We start from the raw sequence: 27,459 nt of genomic DNA on the forward strand, positions 1-27,459 counted from the left end.
CGCGGGCCACGGCACCTCCGAGAACGGTGCTGCCCATGACCCATTGTGTCGCTACACAGTCTGTCGAAGAACAGCACTGCCGGCAGAGAGCACCTCCCCCATCCCGCCAGCCGCACCAGACTCAAAGAGCACCCTGGACGACTTCGAGGGACGCAGTTTGCTGGAATATTTGGCGCTCGCGCTGTCACAGGGCTCGTTGGTCTAGGGGTATGATTCCTGCTTAGGGTGCAGGAGGTCCCGGGTTCAAATCCCGGACGAGCCCTAGCGTTTTGTGCAAACTGGTCGCACGTCGGTGGCTGAGTCAGCGCAAAAAACTGCCCGTCAATGTAAAGCTAATTTCATATTTGCTCTAAGGAACTGACCCTCTGGTCCGACGTATGAAGGTGATTACCAAGGTTTCGGTACAGATCGTAGCAAATGCTTGTCGGTTTAAAGTGATGAAAAAGTGTTTCCGCCCGGGATCGAACCGGGGACCTTCTGCGTGTTAGGCAGACGTGATAACCGCTACACCACGGAAACTACTGCTTTCAGGCTTGCTTCACAGAGAACTTGTAACAAGGTTGCCATCGTAACTTAAAAATTCAATAAATGCGGCACTTGCATGAAGAAGGTACATGCAGCAGATCCACACATGACGTGGCTCACTGGAGTAGTGTGCGACATAGGCAGGAAAATGCTGTTCCCGCCCGGGATCGAACCGGGGACCTTCTGCGTGTGAAGCAGACGTGATAACCGCTACACTACGGAAACGACGGACACGCTCACTCCATCCTTGTACACTCGAAGGCGCCTCAGCCTTTCTTTCGCCCGCGCATGCACACACCATAGTTCTTTTGACAGCCTGAAACCCATCGCTGCCGAGGGCTCAACAAGTCTTCGGGGTGCTCGAGAGGGTGTCTGTCGTAGCATCCCGAACGAGATAGCGGCGTTTCGCGCAGTCGTTATTGCAAGTCACATTAGCAAAAACAATCACCTCCTTAGCAGCAGGCAGTGCGAGCCCAGCAGCAGCTTTACATGAAGATGCCAATAGCCCTGGAAGGCCGCCGACCGCGGGCCACGGCACCTCCGAGAACGGTGCTGCCCGTGACCCATTGTGTCGCTACACAGTCTGTCGAAGAACAGCACTGCCGGCAGAGAGCACCTCCCCCATCCCGCCAGCCGCACCAGACTCAAAGAGCACCCTGGACGACTTCGAGGGACGCAGTTTGCTGGAATATTTGGCGCTCGCGCTGTCACAGGGCTCGTTGGTCTAGGGGTATGATTCCTGCTTAGGGTGCAGGAGGTCCCGGGTTCAAATCCCGGACGAGCCCTAGCGTTTTGTGCAAACTGGTCGCACGTCGGTGGCTGAGTCAGCGCAAAAAGCTGCCCGTCAATGTAAAGCTAATTTCATATTTGCTCTAAGGAACTGCCCTCTGGTCCGACGTATGAAGGTGATTACCAAGGTTTCGGTACAGATCGTAGCAAATGCTTGTCGGTTTAAAGTGATGAAAAAGTGTTTCCGCCCGGGATCGAACCGGGGACCTTCTGCGTGTTAGGCAGACGTGATAACCGCTACACCACGGAAACTACTGCTTTCAGGCTTGCTTCACAGAGAACTTGTAACAAGGTTGCCATCGTAACTTAAAAATTCAATAAATGCGGCACTTGCATGAAGAAGGTACATGCAGCAGATCCACACATGACGTGGCTCACTGGAGTAGTGTGCGACATAGGCAGGAAAATGCTGTTCCCGCCCGGGATCTAACCGGGGACCTTCTGCGTGTGAAGCAGACGTGATAACCGCTACACTACGGAAACGACGGACACGCTCACTCCATCCTTGTACACTCGAAGGCGCCTCAGCCTTTCTTTCGCCCGCGCATGCACACACCATAGTTCTTTTGACAGCCTGAAACCCATCGCTGCCGAGGGCTCAACAAGTCTTCGGGGTGCTCGAGAGGGTGTCTGTCGTAGCATCCCGAACGAGATAGCGGCGTTTCGCGCAGTCGTTATTGCAAGTCACATTAGCAAAAACAATCACCTCCTTAGCAGCAGGCAGTGCGAGCCCAGCAGCAGCTTTACATGAAGATGCCAATAGCCCTGGAAGGCCGCCGACCGCGGGCCACGGCACCTCCGAGAACGGTGCTGCCCGTGACCCATTGTGTCGCTACACAGTCTGTCGAAGAACAGCACTGCCGGCAGAGAGCACCTCCCCCATCCCGCCAGCCGCACCAGACTCAAAGAGCACCCTGGACGACTTCGAGGGACGCAGTTTGCTGGAATATTTGGCGCTCGCGCTGTCACAGGGCTCGTTGGTCTAGGGGTATGATTCCTGCTTAGGGTGCAGGAGGTCCCGGGTTCAAATCCCGGACGAGCCCTAGCGTTTTGTGCAAACTGGTCGCACGTCGGTGGCTGAGTCAGCGCAAAAAGCTGCCCGTCAATGTAAAGCTAATTTCATATTTGCTCTAAGGAACTGCCCTCTGGTCCGACGTATGAAGGTGATTACCAAGGTTTCGGTACAGATCGTAGCAAATGCTTGTCGGTTTAAAGTGATGAAAAAGTGTTTCCGCCCGGGATCGAACCGGGGACCTTCTGCGTGTTAGGCAGACGTGATAACCGCTACACCACGGAAACTACTGCTTTCAGGCTTGCTTCACAGAGAACTTGTAACAAGGTTGCCATCGTAACTTAAAAATTCAATAAATGCGGCACTTGCATGAAGAAGGTACATGCAGCAGATCCACACATGACGTGGCTCACTGGAGTAGTGTGCGACATAGGCAGGAAAATGCTGTTCCCGCCCGGGATCTAACCGGGGACCTTCTGCGTGTGAAGCAGACGTGATAACCGCTACACTACGGAAACGACGGACACGCTCACTCCATCCTTGTACACTCGAAGGCGCCTCAGCCTTTCTTTCGCCCGCGCATGCACACACCATAGTTCTTTTGACAGCCTGAAACCCATCGCTGCCGAGGGCTCAACAAGTCTTCGGGGTGCTCGAGAGGGTGTCTGTCGTAGCATCCCGAACGAGATAGCGGCGTTTCGCGCAGTCGTTATTGCAAGTCACATTAGCAAAAACAATCACCTCCTTAGCAGCAGGCAGTGCGAGCCCAGCAGCAGCTTTACATGAAGATGCCAATAGCCCTGGAAGGCCGCCGACCGCGGGCCACGGCACCTCCGAGAAGGGTGCTGCCCATGACCCATTGTGTCGCTACACAGTCTGTCGAAGAACAGCACTGCCGGCAGAGAGCACCTCCCCCATCCCGCCAGCCGCACCAGACTCAAAGAGCACCCTGGACGACTTCGAGGGACGCAGTTTGCTGGAATATTTGGCGCTCGCGCTGTCACAGGGCTCGTTGGTCTAGGGGTATGATTCCTGCTTAGGGTGCAGGAGGTCCCGGGTTCAAATCCCGGACGAGCCCTAGCGTTTTGTGCAAACTGGTCGCACGTCGGTGGCTGAGTCAGCGCAAAAAACTGCCCGTCAATGTAAAGCTAATTTCATATTTGCTCTAAGGAACTGACCCTCTGGTCCGACGTATGAAGGTGATTACCAAGGTTTCGGTACAGATCGTAGCAAATGCTTGTCGGTTTAAAGTGATGAAAAAGTGTTTCCGCCCGGGATCGAACCGGGGACCTTCTGCGTGTTTTTTTTTTTTTTTGTTTTGTTTTCCTGCTTTTTTTATTTTTATTTTATTATATTTTTATACAAATGGATAAAAGGAAGGCCGTTCTTCTTCGGCTACATAAACAGAATAATAGGAAGTCGTCCCGTTACGACAAAGGATGCTCCATACTATAGCCCGCTGCGAATTTTTCGATGACTGTCTTCTCGTTGCTGTGTTGTTTCCGTTGTTTGTTCAATCTCATTAAAAAAAAAAAAAAAAAAAAAAAAAAAAAAAAAAAAAAAAAGGAACTGGGAAGAGGTGCTATGGTGATCTTCTCATGTCATCGATAATCCAGCTGCGAGGTGGATTATGGAATGCGCTCCAAAGAAAATTAGAAAAATATTGCCTATATTTAGGGTTCTTGACGATCGCACAATGTCGTTCGTTGAGGTAACACCAAAAATCGGGTACCGTCTTTTCGCCATTACCGAAGAGGTAGTGAACAGCGTGGCCGCTGATCCACGTCACAGAGTTCGTTTTTGCTCTTGGGAAATAAATCTGATCGGGGAAAAGAAGTGATCGGGTAGTTATCCTGTCGGCAGTCGTGCGTGTGAGAAAAGCCAATATCTGACGCACCAAATACCAAACGTCCTTTGCCGACCCGCATTCGAAACGATGTTCATCCGTGTCAATCACTTGGCATGTTTCACACAAGGGTGAATCAGCGAGGTGGATGTGATGTAGGCGGGACTGGCACAACTGTTTCCCATTAACAGTTACGTACCATGCAGATTGCACGTCAGTATCAAGGGTGGTGGCATTCACTGCCTGCCACACAGCGCGCCACTTTGTGTTGGGATGTTTGCTTTCAATCACATTCGGCGTCCTGTTCATTTGCATGGCAGCATATACCGCCCTCGTCATCATCAAGCGTGTGGGTAGTAGTGCGGTGCGGATGTAGCTTAATTCAAGGAAGAACTGGCGAATGTAGAAGAAAGGTGCTGGGATGTCCGATATCATCACAGGGGGTGCGAGTGAGATTGGTCGTAAGGCTTCCAGTAAGAGACTTGTGAGGCACGTCGGACTTCGTCGCCACAGTTGCAGGTGACAGCTGACGAACAGGGCCTTCGCTCTGTTCTGAACATGACAAAGGCCTAAACCCCCTCTGCTCCTCGGGAGGGTTAGGGACTCGTAACGAATCTTAAATAACATGCCCGTATTAACAAAGGATCCCAAAACCGCCAACATGCGGTGAGCCAGGGTAGGTGGTACGGGGAGTATCTGTGCAAAATGGGGGATACGTGACGCCAAATAGACGTTAGCATATCGTGTCCGTTGCAGGAGGTCTAGATGTCGCAGACGGTGGTCACTTATTCCTGCTCTCATCTGATTCAATAAACGCCTGTAGTTAAGGGCTGTTGAACGCTTCATGTCAGATGTGAAATCAATGCCAAGACAGCGGATTGTGTCACTGATTCGTAGCGGTGCGACACTCTCGTCGGGTAGGCCTCTGCCTATAGACAGGGCGTGTGATTTGTGGAGATTGAGATGGCTCCCCGATGCCGCGCCGTAGGTCGCCACCCACGCCAGTGCTGCACGAACTTCGTCATTATTGCGAAGAAGGAGTACCAGATCATCCGCATAGGCAGTGCAGCAAAAAGTGTGTCCACCAAGGGATATTCCAGTCAGGCGTTGTCGAAGGCCGCAGAGGAGTGGTTCCAAGACGAGGGCGTACAATATCGCCGAAAGAGGGCAGCCTTGTCGCACCGATCGCTGGATCTGTATCGGCGGCGTAAGACGGCCATTATATAACACCTTGGACGTCACGCCGCGTAGGAGACGCATCAGTACATTAACTATGACGTCCGGATATCCCATGTGTCGCAGTACCTCCATCAAAAATGTGTGGTCGACTCTGTCAAAGGCCTGGCTAAAGTCGAGTGAGGCCAAAACTCCTGGCAGTTGGCGAGCTGTGGCTAGCGCGATCATATCTCTATATCGGCACAATGCAGAGCGAATATTATGGTCACCACCTAACGATGCCTGGTCCTGCGACACAACACATCGTACTGATCGCTTTAGGCGTGCCGCCAGAAGCCGGGTGAAAATCTTCAAGTCACTGTTGAGTAAGGTCAAAGGCCGATAGTCACTGATCCTGGATCCGCTTCGTGGTTTGTGTATTGGCAATCGTGTTAGGCAGACGTGATAACCGCTACACCACGGAAACTACTGCTTTCAGGCTTGCTTCACAGAGAACTTGTAACAAGGTTGCCATCGTAACTTAAAAATTCAATAAATGCGGCACTTGCATGAAGAAGGTACATGCAGCAGATCCACACATGACGTGGCTCACTGGAGTAGTATGCGACATAGGCAGGAAAATGCTGTTCCCGCCCGGGATCGAACCGGGGACCTTCTGCGTGTGAAGCAGATGTGATAACCGCTACACTACGGAAACGACGGACACGCTCACTCCATCCTTGTACACTCGAAGGCGCCTCAGCCTTTCTTTCGCCCGCGCATGCACACACCATAGTTCTTTTGACAGCCTGAAACCCATCGCTGCCGAGGGCTCAACAAGTCTTCGGGGTGCTCGAGAGGGTGTCTGTCGTAGCATCCCGAACGAGATAGCGGCGTTTCGCGCAGTCGTTATTGCAAGTCACATTAGCAAAAACAATCACCTCCTTAGCAGCAGGCAGTGCGAGCCCAGCAGCAGCTTTACATGAAGATGCCAATAGCCCTGGAAGGCCGCCGACCGCGGGCCACGGCACCTCCGAGAAGGGTGCTGCCCATGACCCATTGTGTCGCTACACAGTCTGTCGAAGAACAGCACTGCCGGCAGAGAGCACCTCCCCCATCCCGCCAGCCGCACCAGACTCAAAGAGCACCCTGGACGACTTCGAGGGACGCAGTTTGCTGGAATATTTGGCGCTCGCGCTGTCACAGGGCTCGTTGGTCTAGGGGTATGATTCCTGCTTAGGGTGCAGGAGGTCCCGGGTTCAAATCCCGGACGAGCCCTAGCGTTTTGTGCCAACTGGTCGCACGTCGGTGGCTGAGTCAGCGCAAAAAGCTGCCCGTCAATGTAAAGCTAATTTCATATTTGCTCTAAGGAACTGCCCTCTGGTCCGACGTATGAAGGTGATTACCAAGGTTTCGGTACAGATCGTAGCAAATGCTTGTCGGTTTAAAGTGATGAAAAAGTGTTTCCGCCCGGGATCGAACCGGGGACCTTCTGCGTGTTAGGCAGACGTGATAACCGCTACACCACGGAAACTACTGCTTTCAGGCTTGCTTCACAGAGAACTTGTAACAAGGTTGCCATCGTAACTTAAAAATTCAATAAATGCGGCACTTGCATGAAGAAGGTACATGCAGCAGATCCACACATGACGTGGCTCACTGGAGTAGTGTGCGACATAGGCAGGAAAATGCTGTTCCCGCCCGGGATCGAACCGGGGACCTTCTGCGTGTGAAGCAGACGTGATAACCGCTACACTACGGAAACGACGGACACGCTCACTCCATCCTTGTACACTCGAAGGCGCCTCAGCCTTTCTTTCGCCCGCGCATGCACACACCATAGTTCTTTTGACAGCCTGAAACCCATCGCTGCCGAGGGCTCAACAAGTCTTCGGGGTGCTCGAGAGGGTGTCTGTCGTAGCATCCCGAACGAGATAGCGGCGTTTCGCGCAGTCGTTATTGCAAGTCACATTAGCAAAAACAATCACCTCCTTAGCAGCAGGCAGTGCGAGCCCAGCAGCAGCTTTACATGAAGATGCCAATAGCCCTGGAAGGCCGCCGACCGCGGGCCACGGCACCTCCGAGAAGGGTGCTGCCCATGACCCATTGTGTCGCTACACAGTCTGTCGAAGAACAGCACTGCCGGCAGAGAGCACCTCCCCCATCCCGCCAGCCGCACCAGACTCAAAGAGCACCCTGGACGACTTCGAGGGACGCAGTTTGCTGGAATATTTGGCGCTCGCGCTGTCACAGGGCTCGTTGGTCTAGGGGTATGATTCCTGCTTAGGGTGCAGGAGGTCCCGGGTTCGAATCCCGGACGAGCCCTAGCGTTTTGTGCAAACTGGTCGCACGTCGGTGGCTGAGTCAGCGCAAAAAGCTGCCCGTCAATGTAAAGCTAATTTCATATTTGCTCTAAGGAACTGACCCTCTGGTCCGACGTATGAAGGTGATTACCAAGGTTTCGGTACAGATCGTAGCAAATGCTTGTCGGTTTAAAGTGATGAAAAAGTGTTTCCGCCCGGGATCGAACCGGGGACCTTCTGCGTGTTTTTTTTTTTTTGTTTTGTTTTCCTGCTTTTTTTATTTTTATTTTATTATATTTTTATACAAATGGATAAAAGGAAGGCCGTTCTTCTTCGGCTACATAAACAGAATAATAGGAAGTCGTCCCGTTACGACAAAGGATGCTCCATACTATAGCCCGCTGCGAATTTTTCGATGACTGTCTTCTCGTTGCTGTGTTGTTTCCGTTGTTTGTTCAATCTCATTAAAAAAAAAAAAAAAAAAAAAAAAAAAAAAAAAAAAAGGAACTGGGAAGAGGTGCTATGGTGATCTTCTCATGTCATCGATAATCCAGCTGCGAGGTGGATTATGGAATGCGCTCCAAAGAAAATTAGAAAAATATTGCCTATATTTAGGGTTCTTGACGATCGCACAATGTCGTTCGTTGAGGTAACACCAAAAATCGGGTACCGTCTTTTCGCCATTACCGAAGAGGTAGTGAACAGCGTGGCCGCTGATCCACGTCACAGAGTTCGTTTTTGCTCTTGGGAAATAAATCTGATCGGGGAAAAGAAGTGATCGGGTAGTTATCCTGTCGGCAGTCGTGCGTGTGAGAAAAGCCAATATCTGACGCACCAAATACCAAACGTCCTTTGCCGACCCGCATTCGAAACGATGTTCATCCGTGTCAATCACTTGGCATGTTTCACACAAGGGTGAATCAGCGAGGTGGATGTGATGTAGGCGGGACTGGCACAACTGTTTCCCATTAACAGTTACGTACCATGCAGATTGCACGTCAGTATCAAGGGTGGTGGCATTCACTGCCTGCCACACAGCGCGCCACTTTGTGTTGGGATGTTTGCTTTCAATCACATTCGGCGTCCTGTTCATTTGCATGGCAGCATATACCGCCCTCGTCATCATCAAGCGTGTGGGTAGTAGTGCGGTGCGGATGTAGCTTAATTCAAGGAAGAACTGGCGAATGTAGAAGAAAGGTGCTGGGATGTCCGATATCATCACAGGGGGTGCGAGTGAGATTGGTCGTAAGGCTTCCAGTAAGAGACTTGTGAGGCACGTCGGACTTCGTCGCCACAGTTGCAGGTGACAGCTGACGAACAGGGCCTTCGCTCTGTTCTGAACATGACAAAGGCCTAAACCCCCTCTGCTCCTCGGGAGGGTTAGGGACTCGTAACGAATCTTAAATAACATGCCCGTATTAACAAAGGATCCCAAAACCGCCAACATGCGGTGAGCCAGGGTAGGTGGTACGGGGAGTATCTGTGCAAAATGGGGGATACGTGACGCCAAATAGACGTTAGCATATCGTGTCCGTTGCAGGAGGTCTAGATGTCGCAGACGGTGGTCACTTATTCCTGCTCTCATCTGATTCAATAAACGCCTGTAGTTAAGGGCTGTTGAACGCTTCATGTCAGATGTGAAATCAATGCCAAGACAGCGGATTGTGTCACTGATTCGTAGCGGTGCGACACTCTCGTCGGGTAGGCCTCTGCCTATAGACAGGGCGTGTGATTTGTGGAGATTGAGATGGCTCCCCGATGCCGCGCCGTAGGTCGCCACCCACGCCAGTGCTGCACGAACTTCGTCATTATTGCGAAGAAGGAGTACCAGATCATCCGCATAGGCAGTGCAGCAAAAAGTGTGTCCACCAAGGGATATTCCAGTCAGGCGTTGTCGAAGGCCGCAGAGGAGTGGTTCCAAGACGAGGGCGTACAATATCGCCGAAAGAGGGCAGCCTTGTCGCACCGATCGCTGGATCTGTATCGGCGGCGTAAGACGGCCATTATATAACACCTTGGACGTCACGCCGCGTAGGAGACGCATCAGTACATTAACTATGACGTCCGGATATCCCATGTGTCGCAGTACCTCCATCAAAAATGTGTGGTCGACTCTGTCAAAGGCCTGGCTAAAGTCGAGTGAGGCCAAAACTCCTGGCAGTTGGCGAGCTGTGGCTAGCGCGATCATATCTCTATATCGGCACAATGCAGAGCGAATATTATGGTCACCACCTAACGATGCCTGGTCCTGCGACACAACACATCGTACTGATCGCTTTAGGCGTGCCGCCAGAAGCCGGGTGAAAATCTTCAAGTCACTGTTGAGTAAGGTCAAAGGCCGATAGTCACTGATCCTGGATCCGCTTCGTGGTTTGTGTATTGGCAATCGTGTTAGGCAGACGTGATAACCGCTACACCACGGAAACTACTGCTTTCAGGCTTGCTTCACAGAGAACTTGTAACAAGGTTGCCATCGTAACTTAAAAATTCAATAAATGCGGCACTTGCATGAAGAAGGTACATGCAGCAGATCCACACATGACGTGGCTCACTGGAGTAGTATGCGACATAGGCAGGAAAATGCTGTTCCCGCCCGGGATCGAACCGGGGACCTTCTGCGTGTGAAGCAGATGTGATAACCGCTACACTACGGAAACGACGGACACGCTCACTCCATCCTTGTACACTCGAAGGCGCCTCAGCCTTTCTTTCGCCCGCGCATGCACACACCATAGTTCTTTTGACAGCCTGAAACCCATCGCTGCCGAGGGCTCAACAAGTCTTCGGGGTGCTCGAGAGGGTGTCTGTCGTAGCATCCCGAACGAGATAGCGGCGTTTCGCGCAGTCGTTATTGCAAGTCACATTAGCAAAAACAATCACCTCCTTAGCAGCAGGCAGTGCGAGCCCAGCAGCAGCTTTACATGAAGATGCCAATAGCCCTGGAAGGCCGCCGACCGCGGGCCACGGCACCTCCGAGAAGGGTGCTGCCCATGACCCATTGTGTCGCTACACAGTCTGTCGAAGAACAGCACTGCCGGCAGAGAGCACCTCCCCCATCCCGCCAGCCGCACCAGACTCAAAGAGCACCCTGGACGACTTCGAGGGACGCAGTTTGCTGGAATATTTGGCGCTCGCGCTGTCACAGGGCTCGTTGGTCTAGGGGTATGATTCCTGCTTAGGGTGCAGGAGGTCCCGGGTTCAAATCCCGGACGAGCCCTAGCGTTTTGTGCCAACTGGTCGCACGTCGGTGGCTGAGTCAGCGCAAAAAGCTGCCCGTCAATGTAAAGCTAATTTCATATTTGCTCTAAGGAACTGCCCTCTGGTCCGACGTATGAAGGTGATTACCAAGGTTTCGGTACAGATCGTAGCAAATGCTTGTCGGTTTAAAGTGATGAAAAAGTGTTTCCGCCCGGGATCGAACCGGGGACCTTCTGCGTGTTAGGCAGACGTGATAACCGCTACACCACGGAAACTACTGCTTTCAGGCTTGCTTCACAGAGAACTTGTAACAAGGTTGCCATCGTAACTTAAAAATTCAATAAATGCGGCACTTGCATGAAGAAGGTACATGCAGCAGATCCACACATGACGTGGCTCACTGGAGTAGTGTGCGACATAGGCAGGAAAATGCTGTTCCCGCCCGGGATCGAACCGGGGACCTTCTGCGTGTGAAGCAGACGTGATAACCGCTACACTACGGAAACGACGGACACGCTCACTCCATCCTTGTACACTCGAAGGCGCCTCAGCCTTTCTTTCGCCCGCGCATGCACACACCATAGTTCTTTTGACAGCCTGAAACCCATCGCTGCCGAGGGCTCAACAAGTCTTCGGGGTGCTCGAGAGGGTGTCTGTCGTAGCATCCCGAACGAGATAGCGGCGTTTCGCGCAGTCGTTATTGCAAGTCACATTAGCAAAAACAATCACCTCCTTAGCAGCAGGCAGTGCGAGCCCAGCAGCAGCTTTACATGAAGATGCCAATAGCCCTGGAAGGCCGCCGACCGCGGGCCACGGCACCTCCGAGAAGGGTGCTGCCCATGACCCATTGTGTCGCTACACAGTCTGTCGAAGAACAGCACTGCCGGCAGAGAGCACCTCCCCCATCCCGCCAGCCGCACCAGACTCAAAGAGCACCCTGGACGACTTCGAGGGACGCAGTTTGCTGGAATATTTGGCGCTCGCGCTGTCACAGGGCTCGTTGGTCTAGGGGTATGATTCCTGCTTAGGGTGCAGGAGGTCCCGGGTTCGAATCCCGGACGAGCCCTAGCGTTTTGTGCAAACTGGTCGCACGTCGGTGGCTGAGTCAGCGCAAAAAGCTGCCCGTCAATGTAAAGCTAATTTCATATTTGCTCTAAGGAACTGACCCTCTGGTCCGACGTATGAAGGTGATTACCAAGGTTTCGGTACAGATCGTAGCAAATGCTTGTCGGTTTAAAGTGATGAAAAAGTGTTTCCGCCCGGGATCGAACCGGGGACCTTCTGCGTGTTTTTTTTTTTTTTTGTTTTGTTTTCCTGCTTTTTTTATTTTTATTTTATTATATTTTTATACAAATGGATAAAAGGAAGGCCGTTCTTCTTCGGCTACATAAACAGAATAATAGGAAGTCGTCCCGTTACGACAAAGGATGCTCCATACTATAGCCCGCTGCGAATTTTTCGATGACTGTCTTCTCGTTGCTGTGTTGTTTCCGTTGTTTGTTCAATCTCATTAAAAAAAAAAAAAAAAAAAAAAAAAAAAGGAACTGGGAAGAGGTGCTATGGTGATCTTCTCATGTCATCGATAATCCAGCTGCGAGGTGGATTATGGAATGCGCTCCAAAGAAAATTAGAAAAATATTGCCTATATTTAGGGTTCTTGACGATCGCACAATGTCGTTCGTTGAGGTAACACCAAAAATCGGGTACCGTCTTTTCGCCATTACCGAAGAGGTAGTGAACAGCGTGGCCGCTGATCCACGTCACAGAGTTCGTTTTTGCTCTTGGGAAATAAATCTGATCGGGGAAAAGAAGTGATCGGGTAGTTATCCTGTCGGCAGTCGTGCGTGTGAGAAAAGCCAATATCTGACGCACCAAATACCAAACGTCCTTTGCCGACCCGCATTCGAAACGATGTTCATCCGTGTCAATCACTTGGCATGTTTCACACAAGGGTGAATCAGCGAGGTGGATGTGATGTAGGCGGGACTGGCACAACTGTTTCCCATTAACAGTTACGTACCATGCAGATTGCACGTCAGTATCAAGGGTGGTGGCATTCACTGCCTGCCACACAGCGCGCCACTTTGTGTTGGGATGTTTGCTTTCAATCACATTCGGCGTCCTGTTCATTTGCATGGCAGCATATACCGCCCTCGTCATCATCAAGCGTGTGGGTAGTAGTGCGGTGCGGATGTAGCTTAATTCAAGGAAGAACTGGCGAATGTAGAAGAAAGGTGCTGGGATGTCCGATATCATCACAGGGGGTGCGAGTGAGATTGGTCGTAAGGCTTCCAGTAAGAGACTTGTGAGGCACGTCGGACTTCGTCGCCACAGTTGCAGGTGACAGCTGACGAACAGGGCCTTCGCTCTGTTCTGAACATGACAAAGGCCTAAACCCCCTCTGCTCCTCGGGAGGGTTAGGGACTCGTAACGAATCTTAAATAACATGCCCGTATTAACAAAGGATCCCAAAACCGCCAACATGCGGTGAGCCAGGGTAGGTGGTACGGGGAGTATCTGTGCAAAATGGGGGATACGTGACGCCAAATAGACGTTAGCATATCGTGTCCGTTGCAGGAGGTCTAGATGTCGCAGACGGTGGTCACTTATTCCTGCTCTCATCTGATTCAATAAACGCCTGTAGTTAAGGGCTGTTGAACGCTTCATGTCAGATGTGAAATCAATGCCAAGACAGCGGATTGTGTCACTGATTCGTAGCGGTGCGACACTCTCGTCGGGTAGGCCTCTGCCTATAGACAGGGCGTGTGATTTGTGGAGATTGAGATGGCTCCCCGATGCCGCGCCGTAGGTCGCCACCCACGCCAGTGCTGCACGAACTTCGTCATTATTGCGAAGAAGGAGTACCAGATCATCCGCATAGGCAGTGCAGCAAAAAGTGTGTCCACCAAGGGATATTCCAGTCAGGCGTTGTCGAAGGCCGCAGAGGAGTGGTTCCAAGACGAGGGCGTACAATATCGCCGAAAGAGGGCAGCCTTGTCGCACCGATCGCTGGATCTGTATCGGCGGCGTAAGACGGCCATTATATAACACCTTGGACGTCACGCCGCGTAGGAGACGCATCAGTACATTAACTATGACGTCCGGATATCCCATGTGTCGCAGTACCTCCATCAAAAATGTGTGGTCGACTCTGTCAAAGGCCTGGCTAAAGTCGAGTGAGGCCAAAACTCCTGGCAGTTGGCGAGCTGTGGCTAGCGCGATCATATCTCTATATCGGCACAATGCAGAGCGAATATTATGGTCACCACCTAACGATGCCTGGTCCTGCGACACAACACATCGTACTGATCGCTTTAGGCGTGCCGCCAGAAGCCGGGTGAAAATCTTCAAGTCACTGTTGAGTAAGGTCAAAGGCCGATAGTCACTGATCCTGGATCCGCTTCGTGGTTTGTGTATTGGCAATCGTGTTAGGCAGACGTGATAACCGCTACACCACGGAAACTACTGCTTTCAGGCTTGCTTCACAGAGAACTTGTAACAAGGTTGCCATCGTAACTTAAAAATTCAATAAATGCGGCACTTGCATGAAGAAGGTACATGCAGCAGATCCACACATGACGTGGCTCACTGGAGTAGTATGCGACATAGGCAGGAAAATGCTGTTCCCGCCCGGGATCGAACCGGGGACCTTCTGCGTGTGAAGCAGATGTGATAACCGCTACACTACGGAAACGACGGACACGCTCACTCCATCCTTGTACACTCGAAGGCGCCTCAGCCTTTCTTTCGCCCGCGCATGCACACACCATAGTTCTTTTGACAGCCTGAAACCCATCGCTGCCGAGGGCTCAACAAGTCTTCGGGGTGCTCGAGAGGGTGTCTGTCGTAGCATCCCGAACGAGATAGCGGCGTTTCGCGCAGTCGTTATTGCAAGTCACATTAGCAAAAACAATCACCTCCTTAGCAGCAGGCAGTGCGAGCCCAGCAGCAGCTTTACATGAAGATGCCAATAGCCCTGGAAGGCCGCCGACCGCGGGCCACGGCACCTCCGAGAACGGTGCTGCCCATGACCCATTGTGTCGCTACACAGTCTGTCGAAGAACAGCACTGCCGGCAGAGAGCACCTCCCCCATCCCGCCAGCCGCACCAGACTCAAAGAGCACCCTGGACGACTTCGAGGGACGCAGTTTGCTGGAATATTTGGCGCTCGCGCTGTCACAGGGCTCGTTGGTCTAGGGGTATGATTCCTGCTTAGGGTGCAGGAGGTCCCGGGTTCAAATCCCGGACGAGCCCTAGCGTTTTGTGCAAACTGGTCGCACGTCGGTGGCTGAGTCAGCGCAAAAAGCTGCCCGTCAATGTAAAGCTAATTTCATATTTGCTCTAAGGAACTGCCCTCTGGTCCGACGTATGAAGGTGATTACCAAGGTTTCGGTACAGATCGTAGCAAATGCTTGTCGGTTTAAAGTGATGAAAAAGTGTTTCCGCCCGGGATCGAACCGGGGACCTTCTGCGTGTTAGGCAGACGTGATAACCGCTACACCACGGAAACTACTGCTTTCAGGCTTGCTTCACAGAGAACTTGTAACAAGGTTGCCATCGTAACTTAAAAATTCAATAAATGCGGCACTTGCATGAAGAAGGTACATGCAGCAGATCCACACATGACGTGGCTCACTGGAGTAGTGTGCGACATAGGCAGGAAAATGCTGTTCCCGCCCGGGATCGAACCGGGGACCTTCTGCGTGTGAAGCAGACGTGATAACCGCTACACTACGGAAACGACGGACACGCTCACTCCATCCTTGTACACTCGAAGGCGCCTCAGCCTTTCTTTCGCCCGCGCATGCACACACCATAGTTCTTTTGACAGCCTGAAACCCATCGCTGCCGAGGGCTCAACAAGTCTTCGGGGTGCTCGAGAGGGTGTCTGTCGTAGCATCCCGAACGAGATAGCGGCGTTTCGCGCAGTCGTTATTGCAAGTCACATTAGCAAAAACAATCACCTCCTTAGCAGCAGGCAGTGCGAGCCCAGCAGCAGCTTTACATGAAGATGCCAATAGCCCTGGAAGGCCGCCGACCGCGGGCCACGGCACCTCCGAGAACGGTGCTGCCCATGACCCATTGTGTCGCTACACAGTCTGTCGAAGAACAGCACTGCCGGCAGAGAGCACCTCCCCCATCCCGCCAGCCGCACCAGACTCAAAGAGCACCCTGGACGACTTCGAGGGACGCAGTTTGCTGGAATATTTGGCGCTCGCGCTGTCACAGGGCTCGTTGGTCTAGGGGTATGATTCCTGCTTAGGGTGCAGGAGGTCCCGGGTTCAAATCCCGGACGAGCCCTAGCGTTTTGTGCAAACTGGTCGCACGTCGGTGGCTGAGTCAGCGCAAAAAGCTGCCCGTCAATGTAAAGCTAATTTCATATTTGCTCTAAGGAACTGACCCTCTGGTCCGACGTATGAAGGTGATTACCAAGGTTTCGGTACAGATCGTAGCAAATGCTTGTCGGTTTAAAGTGATGAAAAAGTGTTTCCGCCCGGGATCGAACCGGGGACCTTCTGCGTGTTAGGCAGACGTGATAACCGCTACACCACCGAAACTACTGCTTTCAGGCTTGCTTCACAGAGAACTTGTAACAAGGTTGCCATCGTAACTTAAAAATTCAATAAATGCGGCACTTGCATGAAGAAGGTACATGCAGCAGATCCACACATGACGTGGCTCACTGGAGTAGTATGCGACATAGGCAGGAAAATGCTGTTCCCGCCCGGGATCGAACCGGGGACCTTCTGCGTGTGAAGCAGATGTGATAACCGCTACACTACGGAAACGACGGACACGCTCACTCCATCCTTGTACACTCGAAGGCGCCTCAGCCTTTCTTTCGCCCGCGCATGCACACACCATAGTTCTTTTGACAGCCTGAAACCCATCGCTGCCGAGGGCTCAACAAGTCTTCGGGGTGCTCGAGAGGGTGTCTGTCGTAGCATCCCGAACGAGATAGCGGCGTTTCGCGCAGTCGTTATTGCAAGTCACATTAGCAAAAACAATCACCTCCTTAGCAGCAGGCAGTGCGAGCCCAGCAGCAGCTTTACATGAAGATGCCAATAGCCCTGGAAGGCCGCCGACCGCGGGCCACGGCACCTCCGAGAACGGTGCTGCCCATGACCCATTGTGTCGCTACACAGTCTGTCGAAGAACAGCACTGCCGGCAGAGAGCACCTCCCCCATCCCGCCAGCCGCACCAGACTCAAAGAGCACCCTGGACGACTTCGAGGGACGCAGTTTGCTGGAATATTTGGCGCTCGCGCTGTCACAGGGCTCGTTGGTCTAGGGGTATGATTCCTGCTTAGGGTGCAGGAGGTCCCGGGTTCAAATCCCGGACGAGCCCTAGCGTTTTGTGCAAACTGGTCGCACGTCGGTGGCTGAGTCAGCGCAAAAAGCTGCCCGTCAATGTAAAGCTAATTTCATATTTGCTCTAAGGAACTGCCCTCTGGTCCGACGTATGAAGGTGATTACCAAGGTTTCGGTACAGATCGTAGCAAATGCTTGTCGGTTTAAAGTGATGAAAAAGTGTTTCCGCCCGGGATCGAACCGGGGACCTTCTGCGTGTTAGGCAGACGTGATAACCGCTACACCACGGAAACTACTGCTTTCAGGCTTGCTTCACAGAGAACTTGTAACAAGGTTGCCATCGTAACTTAAAAATTCAATAAATGCGGCACTTGCATGAAGAAGGTACATGCAGCAGATCCACACATGACGTGGCTCACTGGAGTAGTGTGCGACATAGGCAGGAAAATGCTGTTCCCGCCCGGGATCGAACCGGGGACCTTCTGCGTGTGAAGCAGACGTGATAACCGCTACACTACGGAAACGACGGACACGCTCACTCCATCCTTGTACACTCGAAGGCGCCTCAGCCTTTCTTTCGCCCGCGCATGCACACACCATAGTTCTTTTGACAGCCTGAAACCCATCGCTGCCGAGGGCTCAACAAGTCTTCGGGGTGCTCGAGAGGGTGTCTGTCGTAGCATCCCGAACGAGATAGCGGCGTTTCGCGCAGTCGTTATTGCAAGTCACATTAGCAAAAACAATCACCTCCTTAGCAGCAGGCAGTGCGAGCCCAGCAGCAGCTTTACATGAAGATGCCAATAGCCCTGGAAGGCCGCCGACCGCGGGCCACGGCACCTCCGAGAACGGTGCTGCCCATGACCCATTGTGTCGCTACACAGTCTGTCGAAGAACAGCACTGCCGGCAGAGAGCACCTCCCCCATCCCGCCAGCCGCACCAGACTCAAAGAGCACCCTGGACGACTTCGAGGGACGCAGTTTGCTGGAATATTTGGCGCTCGCGCTGTCACAGGGCTCGTTGGTCTAGGGGTATGATTCCTGCTTAGGGTGCAGGAGGTCCCGGGTTCAAATCCCGGACGAGCCCTAGCGTTTTGTGCAAACTGGTCGCACGTCGGTGGCTGAGTCAGCGCAAAAAGCTGCCCGTCAATGTAAAGCTAATTTCATATTTGCTCTAAGGAACTGCCCTCTGGTCCGACGTATGAAGGTGATTACCAAGGTTTCGGTACAGATCGTAGCAAATGCTTGTCGGTTTAAAGTGATGAAAAAGTGTTTCCGCCCGGGATCGAACCGGGGACCTTCTGCGTGTTAGGCAGACGTGATAACCGCTACACCACGGAAACTACTGCTTTCAGGCTTGCTTCACAGAGAACTTGTAACAAGGTTGCCATCGTAACTTAAAAATTCAATAAATGCGGCACTTGCATGAAGAAGGTACATGCAGCAGATCCACACATGACGTGGCTCACTGGAGTAGTGTGCGACATAGGCAGGAAAATGCTGTTCCCGCCCGGGATCGAACCGGGGACCTTCTGCGTGTGAAGCAGACGTGATAACCGCTACACTACGGAAACGACGGACACGCTCACTCCATCCTTGTACACTCGAAGGCGCCTCAGCCTTTCTTTCGCCCGCGCATGCACACACCATAGTTCTTTTGACAGCCTGAAACCCATCGCTGCCGAGGGCTCAACAAGTCTTCGGGGTGCTCGAGAGGGTGTCTGTCGTAGCATCCCGAACGAGATAGCGGCGTTTCGCGCAGTCGTTATTGCAAGTCACATTAGCAAAAACAATCACCTCCTTAGCAGCAGGCAGTGCGAGCCCAGCAGCAGCTTTACATGAAGATGCCAATAGCCCTGGAAGGCCGCCGACCGCGGGCCACGGCACCTCCGAGAAGGGTGCTGCCCATGACCCATTGTGTCGCTACACAGTCTGTCGAAGAACAGCACTGCCGGCAGAGAGCACCTCCCCCATCCCGCCAGCCGCACCAGACTCAAAGAGCACCCTGGACGACTTCGAGGGACGCAGTTTGCTGGAATATTTGGCGCTCGCGCTGTCACAGGGCTCGTTGGTCTAGGGGTATGATTCCTGCTTAGGGTGCAGGAGGTCCCGGGTTCGAATCCCGGACGAGCCCTAGCGTTTTGTGCCAACTGGTCGCACGTCGGTGGCTGAGTCAGCGCAAAAAGCTGCCCGTCAATGTAAAGCTAATTTCATATTTGCTCTAAGGAACTGCCCTCTGGTCCGACGTATGAAGGTGATTACCAAGGTTTCGGTACAGATCGTAGCAAATGCTTGTCGGTTTAAAGTGATGAAAAAGTGTTTCCGCCCGGGATCGAACCGGGGACCTTCTGCGTGTTAGGCAGACGTGATAACCGCTACACCACGGAAACTACTGCTTTCAGGCTTGCTTCACAGAGAACTTGTAACAAGGTTGCCATCGTAACTTAAAAATTCAATAAATGCGGCACTTGCATGAAGAAGGTACATGCAGCAGATCCACACATGACGTGGCTCACTGGAGTAGTGTGCGACATAGGCAGGAAAATGCTGTTCCCCCCGGGATCGAACCGGGGACCTTCTGCGTGTGAAGCAGACGTGATAACCGCTACACTACGGAAACGACGGACACGCTCACTCCATCCTTGTACACTCGAAGGCGCCTCAGCCTTTCTTTCGCCCGCGCATGCACACACCATAGTTCTTTTGACAGCCTGAAACCCATCGCTGCCGAGGGCTCAACAAGTCTTCGGGGTGCTCGAGAGGGTGTCTGTCGTAGCATCCCGAACGAGATAGCGGCGTTTCGCGCAGTCGTTATTGCAAGTCACATTAGCAAAAACAATCACCTCCTTAGCAGCAGGCAGTGCGAGCCCAGCAGCAGCTTTACATGAAGATGCCAATAGCCCTGGAAGGCCGCCGACCGCGGGCCACGGCACCTCCGAGAAGGGTGCTGCCCATGACCCATTGTGTCGCTACACAGTCTGTCGAAGAACAGCACTGCCGGCAGAGAGCACCTCCCCCATCCCGCCAGCCGCACCAGACTCAAAGAGCACCCTGGACGACTTCGAGGGACGCAGTTTGCTGGAATATTTGGCGCTCGCGCTGTCACAGGGCTCGTTGGTCTAGGGGTATGATTCCTGCTTAGGGTGCAGGAGGTCCCGGGTTCGAATCCCGGACGAGCCCTAGCGTTTTGTGCAAACTGGTCGCACGTCGGTGGCTGAGTCAGCGCAAAAAGCTGCCCGTCAATGTAAAGCTAATTTCATATTTGCTCTAAGGAACTGACCCTCTGGTCCGACGTATGAAGGTGATTACCAAGGTTTCGGTACAGATCGTAGCAAATGCTTGTCGGTTTAAAGTGATGAAAAAGTGTTTCCGCCCGGGATCGAACCGGGGACCTTCTGCGTGTTTTTTTTTTTTTTTGTTTTGTTTTCCTGCTTTTTTTATTTTTATTTTATTATATTTTTATACAAATGGATAAAAGGAAGGCCGTTCTTCTTCGGCTACATAAACAGAATAATAGGAAGTCGTCCCGTTACGACAAAGGATGCTCCATACTATAGCCCGCTGCGAATTTTTCGATGACTGTCTTCTCGTTGCTGTGTTGTTTCCGTTGTTTGTTCAATCTCATTAAAAAAAAAAAAAAAAAAAAAAAAAGGAACTGGGAAGAGGTGCTATGGTGATCTTCTCATGTCATCGATAATCCAGCTGCGAGGTGGATTATGGAATGCGCTCCAAAGAAAATTAGAAAAATATTGCCTATATTTAGGGTTCTTGACGATCGCACAATGTCGTTCGTTGAGGTAACACCAAAAATCGGGTACCGTCTTTTCGCCATTACCGAAGAGGTAGTGAACAGCGTGGCCGCTGATCCACGTCACAGAGTTCGTTTTTGCTCTTGGGAAATAAATCTGATCGGGGAAAAGAAGTGATCGGGTAGTTATCCTGTCGGCAGTCGTGCGTGTGAGAAAAGCCAATATCTGACGCACCAAATACCAAACGTCCTTTGCCGACCCGCATTCGAAACGATGTTCATCCGTGTCAATCACTTGGCATGTTTCACACAAGGGTGAATCAGCGAGGTGGATGTGATGTAGGCGGGACTGGCACAACTGTTTCCCATTAACAGTTACGTACCATGCAGATTGCACGTCAGTATCAAGGGTGGTGGCATTCACTGCCTGCCACACAGCGCGCCACTTTGTGTTGGGATGTTTGCTTTCAATCACATTCGGCGTCCTGTTCATTTGCATGGCAGCATATACCGCCCTCGTCATCATCAAGCGTGTGGGTAGTAGTGCGGTGCGGATGTAGCTTAATTCAAGGAAGAACTGGCGAATGTAGAAGAAAGGTGCTGGGATGTCCGATATCATCACAGGGGGTGCGAGTGAGATTGGTCGTAAGGCTTCCAGTAAGAGACTTGTGAGGCACGTCGGACTTCGTCGCCACAGTTGCAGGTGACAGCTGACGAACAGGGCCTTCGCTCTGTTCTGAACATGACAAAGGCCTAAACCCCCTCTGCTCCTCGGGAGGGTTAGGGACTCGTAACGAATCTTAAATAACATGCCCGTATTAACAAAGGATCCCAAAACCGCCAACATGCGGTGAGCCAGGGTAGGTGGTACGGGGAGTATCTGTGCAAAATGGGGGATACGTGACGCCAAATAGACGTTAGCATATCGTGTCCGTTGCAGGAGGTCTAGATGTCGCAGACGGTGGTCACTTATTCCTGCTCTCATCTGATTCAATAAACGCCTGTAGTTAAGGGCTGTTGAACGCTTCATGTCAGATGTGAAATCAATGCCAAGACAGCGGATTGTGTCACTGATTCGTAGCGGTGCGACACTCTCGTCGGGTAGGCCTCTGCCTATAGACAGGGCGTGTGATTTGTGGAGATTGAGATGGCTCCCCGATGCCGCGCCGTAGGTCGCCACCCACGCCAGTGCTGCACGAACTTCGTCATTATTGCGAAGAAGGAGTACCAGATCATCCGCATAGGCAGTGCAGCAAAAAGTGTGTCCACCAAGGGATATTCCAGTCAGGCGTTGTCGAAGGCCGCAGAGGAGTGGTTCCAAGACGAGGGCGTACAATATCGCCGAAAGAGGGCAGCCTTGTCGCACCGATCGCTGGATCTGTATCGGCGGCGTAAGACGGCCATTATATAACACCTTGGACGTCACGCCGCGTAGGAGACGCATCAGTACATTAACTATGACGTCCGGATATCCCATGTGTCGCAGTACCTCCATCAAAAATGTGTGGTCGACTCTGTCAAAGGCCTGGCTAAAGTCGAGTGAGGCCAAAACTCCTGGCAGTTGGCGAGCTGTGGCTAGCGCGATCATATCTCTATATCGGCACAATGCAGAGCGAATATTATGGTCACCACCTAACGATGCCTGGTCCTGCGACACAACACATCGTACTGATCGCTTTAGGCGTGCCGCCAGAAGCCGGGTGAAAATCTTCAAGTCACTGTTGAGTAAGGTCAAAGGCCGATAGTCACTGATCCTGGATCCGCTTCGTGGTTTGTGTATTGGCAATCGTGTTAGGCAGACGTGATAACCGCTACACCACGGAAACTACTGCTTTCAGGCTTGCTTCACAGAGAACTTGTAACAAGGTTGCCATCGTAACTTAAAAATTCAATAAATGCGGCACTTGCATGAAGAAGGTACATGCAGCAGATCCACACATGACGTGGCTCACTGGAGTAGTATGCGACATAGGCAGGAAAATGCTGTTCCCGCCCGGGATCGAACCGGGGACCTTCTGCGTGTGAAGCAGATGTGATAACCGCTACACTACGGAAACGACGGACACGCTCACTCCATCCTTGTACACTCGAAGGCGCCTCAGCCTTTCTTTCGCCCGCGCATGCACACACCATAGTTCTTTTGACAGCCTGAAACCCATCGCTGCCGAGGGCTCAACAAGTCTTCGGGGTGCTCGAGAGGGTGTCTGTCGTAGCATCCCGAACGAGATAGCGGCGTTTCGCGCAGTCGTTATTGCAAGTCACATTAGCAAAAACAATCACCTCCTTAGCAGCAGGCAGTGCGAGCCCAGCAGCAGCTTTACATGAAGATGCCAATAGCCCTGGAAGGCCGCCGACCGCGGGCCACGGCACCTCCGAGAACGGTGCTGCCCATGACCCATTGTGTCGCTACACAGTCTGTCGAAGAACAGCACTGCCGGCAGAGAGCACCTCCCCCATCCCGCCAGCCGCACCAGACTCAAAGAGCACCCTGGACGACTTCGAGGGACGCAGTTTGCTGGAATATTTGGCGCTCGCGCTGTCACAGGGCTCGTTGGTCTAGGGGTATGATTCCTGCTTAGGGTGCAGGAGGTCCCGGGTTCAAATCCCGGACGAGCCCTAGCGTTTTGTGCAAACTGGTCGCACGTCGGTGGCTGAGTCAGCGCAAAAAGCTGCCCGTCAATGTAAAGCTAATTTCATATTTGCTCTAAGGAACTGCCCTCTGGTCCGACGTATGAAGGTGATTACCAAGGTTTCGGTACAGATCGTAGCAAATGCTTGTCGGTTTAAAGTGATGAAAAAGTGTTTCCGCCCGGGATCGAACCGGGGACCTTCTGCGTGTTAGGCAGACGTGATAACCGCTACACCACGGAAACTACTGCTTTCAGGCTTGCTTCACAGAGAACTTGTAACAAGGTTGCCATCGTAACTTAAAAATTCAATAAATGCGGCACTTGCATGAAGAAGGTACATGCAGCAGATCCACACATGACGTGGCTCACTGGAGTAGTGTGCGACATAGGCAGGAAAATGCTGTTCCCGCCCGGGATCGAACCGGGGACCTTCTGCGTGTGAAGCAGACGTGATAACCGCTACACTACGGAAACGACGGACACGCTCACTCCATCCTTGTACACTCGAAGGCGCCTCAGCCTTTCTTTCGCCCGCGCATGCACACACCATAGTTCTTTTGACAGCCTGAAACCCATCGCTGCCGAGGGCTCAACAAGTCTTCGGGGTGCTCGAGAGGGTGTCTGTCGTAGCATCCCGAACGAGATAGCGGCGTTTCGCGCAGTCGTTATTGCAAGTCACATTAGCAAAAACAATCACCTCCTTAGCAGCAGGCAGTGCGAGCCCAGCAGCAGCTTTACATGAAGATGCCAATAGCCCTGGAAGGCCGCCGACCGCGGGCCACGGCACCTCCGAGAAGGGTGCTGCCCATGACCCATTGTGTCGCTACACAGTCTGTCGAAGAACAGCACTGCCGGCAGAGAGCACCTCCCCCATCCCGCCAGCCGCACCAGACTCAAAGAGCACCCTGGACGACTTCGAGGGACGCAGTTTGCTGGAATATTTGGCGCTCGCGCTGTCACAGGGCTCGTTGGTCTAGGGGTATGATTCCTGCTTAGGGTGCAGGAGGTCCCGGGTTCAAATCCCGGACGAGCCCTAGCGTTTTGTGCAAACTGGTCGCACGTCGGTGGCTGAGTCAGCGCAAAAAGCTGCCCGTCAATGTAAAGCTAATTTCATATTTGCTCTAAGGAACTGACCCTCTGGTCCGACGTATGAAGGTGATTACCAAGGTTTCGGTACAGATCGTAGCAAATGCTTGTCGGTTTAAAGTGATGAAAAAGTGTTTCCGCCCGGGATCGAACCGGGGACCTTCTGCGTGTTAGGCAGACGTGATAACCGCTACACCACGGAAACTACTGCTTTCAGGCTTGCTTCACAGAGAACTTGTAACAAGGTTGCCATCGTAACTTAAAAATTCAATAAATGCGGCACTTGCATGAAGAAGGTACATGGAGCAGATCCACACATGACGTGGCTCACTGGAGTAGTATGCGACATAGGCAGGAAAATGCTGTTCCCGCCCGGGATCGAACCGGGGACCTTCTGCGTGTGGAGCAGATGTGATAACCGCTACACTACGGAAACGACGGACACGCTCACTCCATCCTTGTACACTCGAAGGCGCCTCAGCCTTTCTTTCGCCCGCGCATGCACACACCATAGTTCTTTTGACAGCCTGAAACCCATCGCTGCCGAGGGCTCAACAAGTCTTCGGGGTGCTCGAGAGGGTGTCTGTCGTAGCATCCCGAACGAGATAGCGGCGTTTCGCGCAGTCGTTATTGCAAGTCACATTAGCAAAAACAATCACCTCCTTAGCAGCAGGCAGTGCGAGCCCAGCAGCAGCTTTACATGAAGATGCCAATAGCCCTGGAAGGCCGCCGACCGCGGGCCACGGCACCTCCGAGAAGGGTGCTGCCCATGACCCATTGTGTCGCTACACAGTCTGTCGAAGAACAGCACTGCCGGCAGAGAGCACCTCCCCCATCCCGCCAGCCGCACCAGACTCAAAGAGCACCCTGGACGACTTCGAGGGACGCAGTTTGCTGGAATATTTGGCGCTCGCGCTGTCACAGGGCTCGTTGGTCTAGGGGTATGATTCCTGCTTAGGGTGCAGGAGGTCCCGGGTTCAAATCCCGGACGAGCCCTAGCGTTTTGTGCAAACTGGTCGCACGTCGGTGGCTGAGTCAGCGCAAAAAGCTGCCCGTCAATGTAAAGCTAATTTCATATTTGCTCTAAGGAACTGCCCTCTGGTCCGACGTATGAAGGTGATTACCAAGGTTTCGGTACAGATCGTAGCAAATGCTTGTCGGTTTAAAGTGATGAAAAAGTGTTTCCGCCCGGGATCGAACCGGGGACCTTCTGCGTGTTAGGCAGACGTGATAACCGCTACACCACGGAAACTACTGCTTTCAGGCTTGCTTCACAGAGAACTTGTAACAAGGTTGCCATCGTAACTTAAAAATTCAAAAAATGCGGCACTTGCATGAAGAAGGTACATGCAGCAGATCCACACATGACGTGGCTCACTGGAGTAGTGTGCGACATAGGCAGGAAAATGCTGTTCCCGCCCGGGATCGAACCGGGGACCTTCTGCGTGTGAAGCAGACGTGATAACCGCTACACTACGGAAACGACGGACACGCTCACTCCATCCTTGTACACTCGAAGGCGCCTCAGCCTTTCTTTCGCCCGCGCATGCACACACCATAGTTCTTTTGACAGCCTGAAACCCATCGCTGCCGAGGGCTCAACAAGTCTTCGGGGTGCTCGAGAGGGTGTCTGTCGTAGCATCCCGAACGAGATAGCGGCGTTTCGCGCAGTCGTTATTGCAAGTCACATTAGCAAAAACAATCACCTCCTTAGCAGCAGGCAGTGCGAGCCCAGCAGCAGCTTTACATGAAGATGCCAATAGCCCTGGAAGGCCGCCGACCGCGGGCCACGGCACCTCCGAGAACGGTGCTGCCCATGACCCATTGTGTCGCTACACAGTCTGTCGAAGAACAGCACTGCCGGCAGAGAGCACCTCCCCCATCCCGCCAGCCGCACCAGACTCAAAGAGCACCCTGGACGACTTCGAGGGACGCAGTTTGCTGGAATATTTGGCGCTCGCGCTGTCACAGGGCTCGTTGGTCTAGGGGTATGATTCCTGCTTAGGGTGCAGGAGGTCCCGGGTTCAAATCCCGGACGAGCCCTAGCGTTTTGTGCAAACTGGTCGCACGTCGGTGGCTGAGTCAGCGCAAAAAGCTGCCCGTCAATGTAAAGCTAATTTCATATTTGCTCTAAGGAACTGACCCTCTGGTCCGACGTATGAAGGTGATTACCAAGGTTTCGGTACAGATCGTAGCAAATGCTTGTCGGTTTAAAGTGATGAAAAAGTGTTTCCGCCCGGGATCGAACCGGGGACCTTCTGCGTGTTAGGCAGACGTGATAACCGCTACACCACGGAAACTACTGCTTTCAGGCTTGCTTCACAGAGAACTTGTAACAAGGTTGCCATCGTAACTTAAAAATTCAATAAATGCGGCACTTGCATGAAGAAGGTACATGCAGCAGATCCACACATGACGTGGCTCACTGGAGTAGTATGCGACATAGGCAGGAAAATGCTGTTCCCGCCCGGGATCGAACCGGGGACCTTCTGCGTGTGAAGCAGATGTGATAACCGCTACACTACGGAAACGACGGACACGCTCACTCCATCCTTGTACACTCGAAGGCGCCTCAGCCTTTCTTTCGCCCGCGCATGCACACACCATAGTTCTTTTGACAGCCTGAAACCCATCGCTGCCGAGGGCTCAACAAGTCTTCGGGGTGCTCGAGAGGGTGTCTGTCGTAGCATCCCGAACGAGATAGCGGCGTTTCGCGCAGTCGTTATTGCAAGTCACATTAGCAAAAACAATCACCTCCTTAGCAGCAGGCAGTGCGAGCCCAGCAGCAGCTTTACATGAAGATGCCAATAGCCCTGGAAGGCCGCCGACCGCGGGCCACGGCACCTCCGAGAACGGTG

At 52.6% G+C, this 27,459-nt stretch overlaps 50 non-coding genes across 50 annotated transcripts; 18 read left to right on the forward strand and 32 right to left on the reverse strand.

Annotated features, from left to right (window-relative positions):
• Nucleotides 1-190: 190 nt before the first annotated feature.
• Nucleotides 191-262, forward strand: Trnap-agg (transfer RNA proline (anticodon AGG)). The gene has a single exon. It is a non-coding gene; the product is annotated as a tRNA-Pro (tRNA).
• A 184-nt stretch (nucleotides 263-446) lies between these two features.
• Nucleotides 447-519, reverse strand: Trnav-aac (transfer RNA valine (anticodon AAC)). The gene has a single exon. It is a non-coding gene; the product is annotated as a tRNA-Val (tRNA).
• A 158-nt stretch (nucleotides 520-677) lies between these two features.
• Trnav-cac (transfer RNA valine (anticodon CAC)) lies at nucleotides 678-750 on the reverse strand. The gene has a single exon. It is a non-coding gene; the product is annotated as a tRNA-Val (tRNA).
• A 488-nt stretch (nucleotides 751-1,238) lies between these two features.
• On the forward strand, nucleotides 1,239-1,310 carry Trnap-agg (transfer RNA proline (anticodon AGG)). Its single transcript has one exon. It is a non-coding gene; the product is annotated as a tRNA-Pro (tRNA).
• A 183-nt stretch (nucleotides 1,311-1,493) lies between these two features.
• On the reverse strand, nucleotides 1,494-1,566 carry Trnav-aac (transfer RNA valine (anticodon AAC)). Its single transcript has one exon. It is a non-coding gene; the product is annotated as a tRNA-Val (tRNA).
• Nucleotides 1,567-1,724: 158 nt separating this feature from the next.
• Nucleotides 1,725-1,797, reverse strand: Trnav-cac (transfer RNA valine (anticodon CAC)). The gene has a single exon. It is a non-coding gene; the product is annotated as a tRNA-Val (tRNA).
• Nucleotides 1,798-2,285: 488 nt separating this feature from the next.
• On the forward strand, nucleotides 2,286-2,357 carry Trnap-agg (transfer RNA proline (anticodon AGG)). The gene has a single exon. It is a non-coding gene; the product is annotated as a tRNA-Pro (tRNA).
• A 183-nt stretch (nucleotides 2,358-2,540) lies between these two features.
• On the reverse strand, nucleotides 2,541-2,613 carry Trnav-aac (transfer RNA valine (anticodon AAC)). The gene has a single exon. It is a non-coding gene; the product is annotated as a tRNA-Val (tRNA).
• Nucleotides 2,614-2,771: 158 nt separating this feature from the next.
• On the reverse strand, nucleotides 2,772-2,844 carry Trnav-cac (transfer RNA valine (anticodon CAC)). The gene has a single exon. It is a non-coding gene; the product is annotated as a tRNA-Val (tRNA).
• Nucleotides 2,845-3,332: 488 nt separating this feature from the next.
• Nucleotides 3,333-3,404, forward strand: Trnap-agg (transfer RNA proline (anticodon AGG)). Its single transcript has one exon. It is a non-coding gene; the product is annotated as a tRNA-Pro (tRNA).
• Nucleotides 3,405-5,972: 2,568 nt separating this feature from the next.
• On the reverse strand, nucleotides 5,973-6,045 carry Trnav-cac (transfer RNA valine (anticodon CAC)). The gene has a single exon. It is a non-coding gene; the product is annotated as a tRNA-Val (tRNA).
• A 488-nt stretch (nucleotides 6,046-6,533) lies between these two features.
• Nucleotides 6,534-6,605, forward strand: Trnap-agg (transfer RNA proline (anticodon AGG)). The gene has a single exon. It is a non-coding gene; the product is annotated as a tRNA-Pro (tRNA).
• A 183-nt stretch (nucleotides 6,606-6,788) lies between these two features.
• Trnav-aac (transfer RNA valine (anticodon AAC)) lies at nucleotides 6,789-6,861 on the reverse strand. Its single transcript has one exon. It is a non-coding gene; the product is annotated as a tRNA-Val (tRNA).
• Nucleotides 6,862-7,019: 158 nt separating this feature from the next.
• Nucleotides 7,020-7,092, reverse strand: Trnav-cac (transfer RNA valine (anticodon CAC)). The gene has a single exon. It is a non-coding gene; the product is annotated as a tRNA-Val (tRNA).
• A 488-nt stretch (nucleotides 7,093-7,580) lies between these two features.
• On the forward strand, nucleotides 7,581-7,652 carry Trnap-agg (transfer RNA proline (anticodon AGG)). Its single transcript has one exon. It is a non-coding gene; the product is annotated as a tRNA-Pro (tRNA).
• Nucleotides 7,653-10,214: 2,562 nt separating this feature from the next.
• On the reverse strand, nucleotides 10,215-10,287 carry Trnav-cac (transfer RNA valine (anticodon CAC)). Its single transcript has one exon. It is a non-coding gene; the product is annotated as a tRNA-Val (tRNA).
• A 488-nt stretch (nucleotides 10,288-10,775) lies between these two features.
• Trnap-agg (transfer RNA proline (anticodon AGG)) lies at nucleotides 10,776-10,847 on the forward strand. The gene has a single exon. It is a non-coding gene; the product is annotated as a tRNA-Pro (tRNA).
• A 183-nt stretch (nucleotides 10,848-11,030) lies between these two features.
• Trnav-aac (transfer RNA valine (anticodon AAC)) lies at nucleotides 11,031-11,103 on the reverse strand. The gene has a single exon. It is a non-coding gene; the product is annotated as a tRNA-Val (tRNA).
• Nucleotides 11,104-11,261: 158 nt separating this feature from the next.
• Trnav-cac (transfer RNA valine (anticodon CAC)) lies at nucleotides 11,262-11,334 on the reverse strand. The gene has a single exon. It is a non-coding gene; the product is annotated as a tRNA-Val (tRNA).
• Nucleotides 11,335-11,822: 488 nt separating this feature from the next.
• Trnap-agg (transfer RNA proline (anticodon AGG)) lies at nucleotides 11,823-11,894 on the forward strand. Its single transcript has one exon. It is a non-coding gene; the product is annotated as a tRNA-Pro (tRNA).
• A 2,555-nt stretch (nucleotides 11,895-14,449) lies between these two features.
• On the reverse strand, nucleotides 14,450-14,522 carry Trnav-cac (transfer RNA valine (anticodon CAC)). Its single transcript has one exon. It is a non-coding gene; the product is annotated as a tRNA-Val (tRNA).
• A 488-nt stretch (nucleotides 14,523-15,010) lies between these two features.
• Trnap-agg (transfer RNA proline (anticodon AGG)) lies at nucleotides 15,011-15,082 on the forward strand. The gene has a single exon. It is a non-coding gene; the product is annotated as a tRNA-Pro (tRNA).
• Nucleotides 15,083-15,265: 183 nt separating this feature from the next.
• Trnav-aac (transfer RNA valine (anticodon AAC)) lies at nucleotides 15,266-15,338 on the reverse strand. Its single transcript has one exon. It is a non-coding gene; the product is annotated as a tRNA-Val (tRNA).
• Nucleotides 15,339-15,496: 158 nt separating this feature from the next.
• On the reverse strand, nucleotides 15,497-15,569 carry Trnav-cac (transfer RNA valine (anticodon CAC)). Its single transcript has one exon. It is a non-coding gene; the product is annotated as a tRNA-Val (tRNA).
• Nucleotides 15,570-16,057: 488 nt separating this feature from the next.
• Trnap-agg (transfer RNA proline (anticodon AGG)) lies at nucleotides 16,058-16,129 on the forward strand. Its single transcript has one exon. It is a non-coding gene; the product is annotated as a tRNA-Pro (tRNA).
• Nucleotides 16,130-16,313: 184 nt separating this feature from the next.
• Trnav-aac (transfer RNA valine (anticodon AAC)) lies at nucleotides 16,314-16,386 on the reverse strand. The gene has a single exon. It is a non-coding gene; the product is annotated as a tRNA-Val (tRNA).
• Nucleotides 16,387-16,544: 158 nt separating this feature from the next.
• On the reverse strand, nucleotides 16,545-16,617 carry Trnav-cac (transfer RNA valine (anticodon CAC)). The gene has a single exon. It is a non-coding gene; the product is annotated as a tRNA-Val (tRNA).
• Nucleotides 16,618-17,105: 488 nt separating this feature from the next.
• Trnap-agg (transfer RNA proline (anticodon AGG)) lies at nucleotides 17,106-17,177 on the forward strand. The gene has a single exon. It is a non-coding gene; the product is annotated as a tRNA-Pro (tRNA).
• Nucleotides 17,178-17,360: 183 nt separating this feature from the next.
• Trnav-aac (transfer RNA valine (anticodon AAC)) lies at nucleotides 17,361-17,433 on the reverse strand. Its single transcript has one exon. It is a non-coding gene; the product is annotated as a tRNA-Val (tRNA).
• Nucleotides 17,434-17,591: 158 nt separating this feature from the next.
• Trnav-cac (transfer RNA valine (anticodon CAC)) lies at nucleotides 17,592-17,664 on the reverse strand. Its single transcript has one exon. It is a non-coding gene; the product is annotated as a tRNA-Val (tRNA).
• A 488-nt stretch (nucleotides 17,665-18,152) lies between these two features.
• On the forward strand, nucleotides 18,153-18,224 carry Trnap-agg (transfer RNA proline (anticodon AGG)). Its single transcript has one exon. It is a non-coding gene; the product is annotated as a tRNA-Pro (tRNA).
• Nucleotides 18,225-18,407: 183 nt separating this feature from the next.
• Trnav-aac (transfer RNA valine (anticodon AAC)) lies at nucleotides 18,408-18,480 on the reverse strand. The gene has a single exon. It is a non-coding gene; the product is annotated as a tRNA-Val (tRNA).
• Nucleotides 18,481-18,638: 158 nt separating this feature from the next.
• Nucleotides 18,639-18,711, reverse strand: Trnav-cac (transfer RNA valine (anticodon CAC)). Its single transcript has one exon. It is a non-coding gene; the product is annotated as a tRNA-Val (tRNA).
• Nucleotides 18,712-19,199: 488 nt separating this feature from the next.
• Trnap-agg (transfer RNA proline (anticodon AGG)) lies at nucleotides 19,200-19,271 on the forward strand. Its single transcript has one exon. It is a non-coding gene; the product is annotated as a tRNA-Pro (tRNA).
• Nucleotides 19,272-19,454: 183 nt separating this feature from the next.
• On the reverse strand, nucleotides 19,455-19,527 carry Trnav-aac (transfer RNA valine (anticodon AAC)). The gene has a single exon. It is a non-coding gene; the product is annotated as a tRNA-Val (tRNA).
• A 158-nt stretch (nucleotides 19,528-19,685) lies between these two features.
• On the reverse strand, nucleotides 19,686-19,757 carry Trnav-cac (transfer RNA valine (anticodon CAC)). The gene has a single exon. It is a non-coding gene; the product is annotated as a tRNA-Val (tRNA).
• A 488-nt stretch (nucleotides 19,758-20,245) lies between these two features.
• Nucleotides 20,246-20,317, forward strand: Trnap-agg (transfer RNA proline (anticodon AGG)). The gene has a single exon. It is a non-coding gene; the product is annotated as a tRNA-Pro (tRNA).
• A 2,552-nt stretch (nucleotides 20,318-22,869) lies between these two features.
• On the reverse strand, nucleotides 22,870-22,942 carry Trnav-cac (transfer RNA valine (anticodon CAC)). The gene has a single exon. It is a non-coding gene; the product is annotated as a tRNA-Val (tRNA).
• Nucleotides 22,943-23,430: 488 nt separating this feature from the next.
• Trnap-agg (transfer RNA proline (anticodon AGG)) lies at nucleotides 23,431-23,502 on the forward strand. Its single transcript has one exon. It is a non-coding gene; the product is annotated as a tRNA-Pro (tRNA).
• A 183-nt stretch (nucleotides 23,503-23,685) lies between these two features.
• Nucleotides 23,686-23,758, reverse strand: Trnav-aac (transfer RNA valine (anticodon AAC)). Its single transcript has one exon. It is a non-coding gene; the product is annotated as a tRNA-Val (tRNA).
• A 158-nt stretch (nucleotides 23,759-23,916) lies between these two features.
• On the reverse strand, nucleotides 23,917-23,989 carry Trnav-cac (transfer RNA valine (anticodon CAC)). Its single transcript has one exon. It is a non-coding gene; the product is annotated as a tRNA-Val (tRNA).
• A 488-nt stretch (nucleotides 23,990-24,477) lies between these two features.
• Trnap-agg (transfer RNA proline (anticodon AGG)) lies at nucleotides 24,478-24,549 on the forward strand. Its single transcript has one exon. It is a non-coding gene; the product is annotated as a tRNA-Pro (tRNA).
• A 184-nt stretch (nucleotides 24,550-24,733) lies between these two features.
• Trnav-aac (transfer RNA valine (anticodon AAC)) lies at nucleotides 24,734-24,806 on the reverse strand. Its single transcript has one exon. It is a non-coding gene; the product is annotated as a tRNA-Val (tRNA).
• A 158-nt stretch (nucleotides 24,807-24,964) lies between these two features.
• Trnav-cac (transfer RNA valine (anticodon CAC)) lies at nucleotides 24,965-25,037 on the reverse strand. The gene has a single exon. It is a non-coding gene; the product is annotated as a tRNA-Val (tRNA).
• A 488-nt stretch (nucleotides 25,038-25,525) lies between these two features.
• Trnap-agg (transfer RNA proline (anticodon AGG)) lies at nucleotides 25,526-25,597 on the forward strand. Its single transcript has one exon. It is a non-coding gene; the product is annotated as a tRNA-Pro (tRNA).
• A 183-nt stretch (nucleotides 25,598-25,780) lies between these two features.
• Trnav-aac (transfer RNA valine (anticodon AAC)) lies at nucleotides 25,781-25,853 on the reverse strand. The gene has a single exon. It is a non-coding gene; the product is annotated as a tRNA-Val (tRNA).
• A 158-nt stretch (nucleotides 25,854-26,011) lies between these two features.
• Nucleotides 26,012-26,084, reverse strand: Trnav-cac (transfer RNA valine (anticodon CAC)). Its single transcript has one exon. It is a non-coding gene; the product is annotated as a tRNA-Val (tRNA).
• A 488-nt stretch (nucleotides 26,085-26,572) lies between these two features.
• Trnap-agg (transfer RNA proline (anticodon AGG)) lies at nucleotides 26,573-26,644 on the forward strand. The gene has a single exon. It is a non-coding gene; the product is annotated as a tRNA-Pro (tRNA).
• A 184-nt stretch (nucleotides 26,645-26,828) lies between these two features.
• Trnav-aac (transfer RNA valine (anticodon AAC)) lies at nucleotides 26,829-26,901 on the reverse strand. Its single transcript has one exon. It is a non-coding gene; the product is annotated as a tRNA-Val (tRNA).
• A 158-nt stretch (nucleotides 26,902-27,059) lies between these two features.
• On the reverse strand, nucleotides 27,060-27,132 carry Trnav-cac (transfer RNA valine (anticodon CAC)). Its single transcript has one exon. It is a non-coding gene; the product is annotated as a tRNA-Val (tRNA).
• Nucleotides 27,133-27,459: the final 327 nt, after the last annotated feature.

Source organism: Schistocerca nitens, chromosome 2 (genome assembly GCF_023898315.1).
Source record: "Schistocerca nitens isolate TAMUIC-IGC-003100 chromosome 2, iqSchNite1.1, whole genome shotgun sequence".
NCBI lineage: Eukaryota > Metazoa > Arthropoda > Insecta > Orthoptera > Acrididae > Schistocerca > Schistocerca nitens.